Raw genomic sequence first — 8,396 nt, 5'->3', positions numbered from 1 at the left:
GTACGTAAATTAGAGTGTGAAAGTTGTGTGTTAAGCTCGGGTGTCGGAGGCGTCCCGGGACGTCCTCTCTAGTTTAGGTCTCTGCGCCTGAGTGGTATGTGTGAGAACCGTGGAATGAATGTGTTGGTGTGCCTGTTTTGCCATTTTTTAAATATAGGGCCCCTATATAGGGTAGGTAGCTTACTTTCTGGTATGCCTGTGTTTAATTATAAGTAGGTAGGGCCGGGCAGGTTGGCACAGTCTCTGGTCGCGTATCCCCTTTTCGCGTGTCCAACCTGTTTCAGGAAATCTAATTTGAAAAATCGACAGTGAAATTGGTACAAATGGAGCATGCTCCTTGCTTCTAGTTTTACTCTTCGATTTTTCGAATTTAGTATCGTGGTCGCGGTCGCGGATAGGTCGCGAGTAGGTCCCGAAACGAACGTTTATATAGGTATTGCTCGAGCACGCACGTGCGAACGGACAACGATCTCTATGATCGATGGTCGTTCATGTGTATTGAGGTCAGCTTTCGCGATTTATATGTTATTTTTTATTTTGCGATTAGAAAGACTCGAGCTAGATCTAAGTTTCAGCGAGCATTGCGCTCGAAGAAAAGAAGAGGCTACAAGCCGAAGAGACCCGGCAAACTGCCACGAAGAGGGTCACAACAAATGGCTTCTCATCTTCTGGATCATTTAAATGATTCCAAAGCATGGGAGATCATTCTTGTTACTACTTTGTCACTATGCTCTTTTAGTATTTGTAGTTGTATTTTTTTTTGTCTTCGTTCATCATCGTCTTGGGCAAATCGCGGTTTTTCTTGTTAGTGTTGCGAAAGACTGATTACGGTTTAAATTAGAGTTGCGAAGAAATGATAATCGTGTTTGATTTAGAGTTGCGAATTACGATATCGCGATTGTTTGTTTTATAATTTTCATAGCTGGCTTAGTGTTATGTCAATTTATCTTGCTTTTTATTGTTTTAAATTATATTATAGAATCATTGCTTTCAATTAATTTTAGAATGTTGGAAGTATATTCAGAGTATTTTATTTTCGTACTGTAGCTCTTGTATTGTTGATATTAATAATTTTCTTTGAATTTGAGTTAGTGTTGCGACGTTATTCATCGCGATTTTCAATTACTGTTACTCTTAGTTTTGCGATGTTGTTCCTTTGCGATTTCCAATTAGTTTTCCTCTAATTGTTAGTGTTGCGATAAAGAATAATCGCGTTTTTTGAAGTAGCGTTGCGTTCACGAAATGCCCAAGTTCTTCCACTAGATTCGTGGAAGGCTGTTTCTGCTCCTGGATCACCTGATGCAGCTGCAAGAGCTGTACGAAGGTGGTCATTCATCAGCAACCTCCAACATGGTTGCACTGAACGCGTCGCAATTAGTGTTGCGTATTTCTAAATATGAGTGCATGGATTAATAGCGTTGCGTACCTATTTTCGGAAGTTTTAAACATGCATTCTTCGCGTTTGATTTTGAAAATTTCCTATTCTTTTCCATTTTTTTTTTTTTTTTCGTTTTTGTATATTTTCTTCTTCAATGTTCGTTTTTGATATTAGAATCAGTGCTCAAGAGGATAAGGCCTCTCCAGGAGATCAAGATCGTAAGTGGTTTTATATTTCGCACTTCAGTTTTCTCAATTTTCCAAATTTGAGAATAATATATAATATTTGACGTTTCGTTGCAGACGCTTCACAGCAACAACTTTTTGGTATCTTTTGGGGGAAATCCGACGATGGCTTCAAAGCCAAGAACGTAAGAATCTTTCATTATTTCGAACTTAAGAGTTTGCTTTGCTTTTAAATACAAATTCTAATGTTTTATGTTTTGTTACAGATTCTCTACAGTCTTTAATTTTCCTTATTCTCTGAGAATCTTATGGTACTTTGAAAATTAAGAATGTAAGTGCTTTAACATATTTAGCATTATACAGCATAACTAATATAATTATTTATTTATAATAATATATAATTTTTAGCGTAACTAATATAATTATTAATTATGTGGCAAGTAGTACGGGCTGATTGACCGCAATCTCGGTTAGGTATTTATATAGATGTACATATCCATTAAATTAAGGAAAAAAATAATATGTAGTTGAGTACCTAATTTGTAAGCGAAAATATTTCATCCGAATTTGTATATTTTTGGTACAAAAATATTTTAGGAAGTCTAGGATTAATTATTTTTTCTACAATGATTATATCTGTAAATGAGAGGATTTTCCCTTCTTCTCTTTAATTTCTCTTATATTATATCGAAGGTTTGATAAAATTTATTTGAGTTGATAGGGTTTCTAATATTTTGTTAATAGCTTTAGAATTTTAATTTACTATATGAAAAAACCATCTTAATACTGTAAAATATGGATAGAGTTCTTTCTGATTACATGTGTAGTAGAAGGATTTCGATTACTAGCTTCTCATTTCGGTATTGAAAATTTGACAACACTGTAATGGATTTCAAAAATCGTGTCTGACGCATGTACAGCTTGATCAACTTTGATCGTTTTACTTGATGTAGTTCCCATACTCACCGTTGTTTTCGCTAGAGTGCGCTGAAAACCAGTGATTTTTTTTTTGTCGGTATTTCAGAGCATAGAACACGAAATTCTATTTCATGTCTGGTCTGTGTTATCTTTAGTCGCATCAGATATTCATATAGCTCGTCTCTGGCAATATCTATTCATGTACCTCGTTTGTGCTTTAGTCGATGCTTTAGTTAATTCTAATTTACTCATAAAGTATTATGTCGATAACCAAACGTTTCTGTTGTACGAAAACGTACTACCAGATGGTGCGTAATGCATCATCGAGTGTACTCCAATAAAATTCGTGTCATACATTCCAGTTTGTGCTTTTCAATGCAACAGGTGTTACGGTTCGTCGAGTTTTCGTGTGAATGTTTTATAATACGTTGCCGTACAACCGTATACGTCTCTTTTGGCAACCTTTCGTCAAAGTGACGTGCACTATTGTTATTTTTCGTTATTGTATTCCTTAATTCGGGAGCGTATCCCTGTAAATATGATCTTTGGTGCTTAAAGTAGATGGCATTTAGAAAAACGGTGTGAGGCAAGTATTTGTTAATCGTACAAAGAAACAAAGAGGGATAATTTCTTCTATTTAATTGCAGCGAAATGCCGGATATTTAAATTATTCGTGATTTTATTGCGATCGTTGACACGTGCGCGAAACGAACATGGTATTTGTAGTTGCTTATTCGTAAACGAGAACGTCATACGTCATGCAAAATGCGTCTTCCATGCTACACGCGCACGAACGCGCTCGATATTTATTATTACTCCCACCTATTGTCACGCATTATTATTTCCTTTTAATTTTTTCTTTACATCATGTAAAAGTCTTCTGTCAATTGTGCTCGGTTTATTACACGCATTACTCTCCGTTTGGTTTCCTTATATTTTTTCTTTATTGATTATATGTATCTTTATATATATGTTTATATTATACTTATATTTTTTATATTTATCTCCAATGATTTGTACGTATGATAAGAATCTCCATATATCTCTACAATAGCATTGTTATTGAATGGTAGTTAGATGAGCTAATTGTACTTGAAAGAAGTATGAGTAAATAGTTTGCGCGAAAATTTTTGCGGAACAATGATAGTGACAGTCAACAATGATATCTTCGATCGTATCGTAAGAGACATTAGTATTCGTTTCACTGCAACACAGAGTATGAACAATCAAACAAGTTTTAAAAGCCTGTTTATTAATGCGCATTCTATTACATATTAATTGAAAATATTTATACTATTGTTTATCATACCGTATTATTTCTCCTTATATTGCTTATATCGAGACATATTTTTGATAATTTTGAATGACGATGGGAAATATTCAAAACATCACGGGACCGCGCTAGTCACCTATTTTAAAAACAGAGTTCGATAGTAAACGGTTTGAAAACGTGTTGCGTGCGACTTAAATTAGTGGATCATTTAAACGAGTTAATTAACCTAGTCCATCTCGTAAAGGAGGCGATCCAGCGGGAAGTGAGTCAAGTTTGTTCCATTAACTTGTTTCCTTCGTATTTTCGTTTTCATCCTGAAACAACAAATCGCTAGCGACTTTTAAAGGCGTGCGTATCGTGCATCTGTCACTTGAACTGTAATATCTTTCATTAGGAATAACTCATTTGGAAACATTCATTTAGACACACGTATCAGGAAATGTTTCCTGTAATGATTTTGTAATGGTAAATGATGCTTTGACATATTTTAACGTGCATACGTATATTGTATATGCGATGTGTAATAAAATAGAATAATACATAATTATCATTTCGATTGAGACATTTATAATATGATACCTAATGAAATATATATATATATATATAATCGAATGTGTCATATATTTTGTGTCGTTTCTTATAACATGTATGTAACGCGATGTACATAATTCTATTCAGAAAAAGAGGAAACAGTGGAGTATGACCTTGAAAGCCGGACAGCGGTTCCACCTAGTAGAAAATTGCGAAACAGACATCAATATAATTAACAATGTCGATAATCTCCGGTTCTAACATCGTAAAAGTGAATGGCCTGGTGTTCGTACACCGCGGGAACTCGTTTCTGCGCGTGGGTGGTGCAAAAATGTTAGAAAACCTACGCGAGTTTCACGCATTTGGCGCGTTTCAACGATCGAACGTCCCTTGGCTTTTGCGTTCTGTGCAGGAGAACGTAGGTAGACTGGCACAGCTACCAGGTTTATTCCGATAGTTGGATAGTTCGTGTAACATTACGAGTAAACTTAGGATGTTGCAAATAATGTACGATATGTATAAATTAATATTTGGAAATGTGGAAACGCACACAATGCAAGTAGTATAGGAAAATACATGAAACGTTAGTAGTAGAAGTAGAATACCCCGTATAAATAAAATAATTCTATCTAGGTTCTGTTTTTTTTTGATTATTTTCATAAAATATATAATTATATGATGTGTTATATATAATACATTAGTTTTATAAATAATTATATATATGATTAGTTTATATGTAGTTTATAATATTAATTTTATACAAAATTGTTTTTAGTCTCAGAAACAAGCTTTTATCCTCATCCGTTTCCTGCATCAATTTAAAAAAAAAAATGTTTTAATATTCTGAAAATACTCTGAGTTAGTGATACAACGAATACTTTGAGAATAGGATTTGCAAATTTAATTATTCATACATTACGTTATACATATATTAATTTTTCACCATTGTATCAATTCGACATAAAAGGAGAAATTAGAGAAATGATCGACGAATAAGGATTCAATGAAATTTGTTTAAACGAGCTGTGTATTTAGGTTTCGTTAATTAAATTGTCCTTTTACTAGCCGTTCTAATTAATTGAATCACTAGTCAATATTCTGATTAACTTTCCGTTGATGATTCGAGTTTTTTTAAATGTATGATGTCCACACCACGTTTAAACATACGAATTTCAAAACTTCAAATATTCACCCCTAGAAAATCGACGCGTAAAATATTCAAAAATTCGGCCGTAAGAAATTCAGGAAAAATTCAAGTACCGTCATGGAAAGTGTTAGTAGCGAGCTGAGTACTCTGGGGTGCTATAGAGTGCCTGTTTAGGGTGCTTCTATCGCAACTATCGCACTTTCGCGAAGAACGGCTCGATCCTTCGAAACCTCCGGCTATACGACCACTTACTTTTATTACTGTGCGTCATTCTTTCACGATACGCAGTCATTAGGTGTTTCAACCTCCACTCGCGTATGCTGTTCTTCGTTAGCGCGAGTCTCAAAACTATACTCGCGAAAATATACGCTCGGTTGATGTATCTACCTATCTACGTTTTTCATCCGACGATGTGTCAGCTATCATTTCATAAAATTGATATAAACTTTCATACTGTAAATCTACTATATCTAAAAAGATATATTTTAATCGTTTGAAAATCCTAACGCTTAACAGACACATTTAAAATTTTTTAACTCACGTATGTCTAGGGGATTAACTTTTATTTTTCATTGATGTGTACCAGCATTAAACGGCGAAGAATGAAAATAAATATGAACTGCGTCGAGGAACGGGGCGAATGGGAAAAATTGGTAATAATTTTAATGTACGAGCGTGGAGGAATAGGGGATTGTTTCCTCGTATTTTCTCGAGTTTCTCGATCATGAAAAAAATGTATGATTGTTCCTTTTCTTTTTACATATAGAATGTATCGAGTAATAGTTATTGAGGAGATGTATTATATGGATCAAGTATTTTTATGAATAAATTTAAATTCGAATTTAAATCTAATTTTCCAACTATGAATTTAAGTTCAAGCATTTTGTTCTACCATAAATTACATTTTTCGCAATTTGGAATATTTTAGCATCTTGTTCTCAAAGTACAGTTAACTCGTTGGTGCTTGGTAACGCATATAAAGTATTACTTAACTTGACATGAGAAATCTACAGAGGGTTCAAATAGTCGAATGGAGGAGATCAACACCAGTAGGCATACATCTGGATAAGATAAATCTTATCCCACCTACCTGGTTCGTTGACATCCACCACCAACTATCTCTCTTATCAGTCGCGTAACGTGTGTAGCTGTTGATAACATATTCGCCGGCACAATTACGCTATTGTTGTCGGAAAGTTCACTTTTTCCCCACTGGTAGTCGGTACACTGTCACGAATATGCTTTCTGATACATCTGTGAATTCTAATAGTAAATTACAAATACCAAATAGATCGAATCACTCATTCCTTTTTATTTCATACCCAGATTCGAATTTACCATACATTTACCATAGTATCACGGTTCTCTCCTATACTCTTCAGTCTACAATCATTCCTCTCTTTATATTTTCATACATTTTCATCTCTCATACCCAGTTTTCTCGGTCGATTTACGCATGAAATGTCGTTTCCACTTTTTTCTCTCTTCTTCTTTCCAATTTTCAGCTATCTAACTTGGCAGTTTCGCTCGAGTTGCTGGTTTCTCGAGGCAACGATCGAGTAGTTGCCCGCGAGATCGCGCATTTTTCCGCTCGATTCGTCGGCCCATTATCGAGATGCAGGTGAATCGAGGCTGGTCGTTCGTCGTTTCGAAAGAATTTACACGGTTCGCGGCTGAGTGCAGACGGCGTGTCTCTCGTCTCCAGTCGCTTTCTGCATGGGGTGTATACGCCTATGGTGGTCCACGCGCCTAAAATCGATTCAGAGAGACACAGACAGGGCATAGACCTCCGTGCGTAGGGTTGATTCGTCGTAACTTCCCGAAACTGTGCGTGTTCCCGTGCCTGAACAGACGAGAGATCGGAAACTGTAGAAATCGTCAGCGACGAATGCGCGACAAGCAATAAATTTTCATTGATTTTCTGGATTTAATGTCACTTTGTGACCAGGAGAATTTTAATAAGACATAAGTGAAAGTGACCTGTTAGCTTCAAAGATGTAGATAAGTTTTTTTTAGAAATAAACAATTGCTAAGTAAAAGGATTACGAGGTAAAAATATGATTATCAAAAATTAAATAAAAAAGTAATTTTGGTAATGCGAAGTTGATCGAATTGTGTAAATTATTGCGTCAAACTATAACTGTAACATTCTTTCTGTAAATTATTACAAGTCAGTTGCTATTAGAAGATTTTCATATTAAAATATTTTTCCTTACCAATTGAGATGATACAAAAGAAACTCAACAACGATTGCATTTTTCCATTTTCATATGAGAATTCTCTGAACATTTGGCCCTTAACCTGGGATTACCCACCTGGGGGTCTAGCGCAGGTACATCCCGGGTTAATTATACGTAGAATAGAAAAATATAAATATAAAGTGTATCACCACTCAAAAATTTGAATTCACGTTGATCGTTTATTTCATCTAGCATCGTCAAAGAATCGAAAATAAAAATTAAATCATGTGTACGTGAAGAATGAGCAAAATGTAAATTTGTCAATAATTGTTAAAATTTAATTGTTAAAATTTCGATAGATCAAAATGTATATATTATATATTCTGAAATATTAGAAAAGATCGAGCGCCTTTTAAAAATATTTAAACAAAAGTCGGGATCTCTTTTATTCTTAAATTTCACACTGAGTAACATTGAATAATTCTTCGGGAGCAGTTTGAAGTTAAATGAAACATTCAGCGGTCGTTTTAATTGAATTTGCAAAGTTGTAAAAAGGAACAATATGTATTTAATAACTTTCGGTCGATTACAGACGCGGTAGCAAACTATTAAAGTGTTATTCGCAATTCAACTGCAAGTAAAACGGAGTTTAAAGGGCATTCACGATCTGACAGGCCATTACGAACTTTATGATTCGCTGTTTTGCGGACTTCTTTTAAAGTCGGCTCAACCACTGGGAGTGATATACGCAAAAGCATGTGTTTTAATTCTTGTTTCTGTTCGT

This window comes from Frieseomelitta varia, unplaced genomic scaffold (genome assembly GCF_011392965.1).
Source record: "Frieseomelitta varia isolate USP_RPSP 00005682 unplaced genomic scaffold, Fvar_1.2 scaffold_622, whole genome shotgun sequence".
Lineage (NCBI taxonomy): Eukaryota > Metazoa > Arthropoda > Insecta > Hymenoptera > Apidae > Frieseomelitta > Frieseomelitta varia.
This window is presented reverse-complemented; position numbering follows the sequence as displayed.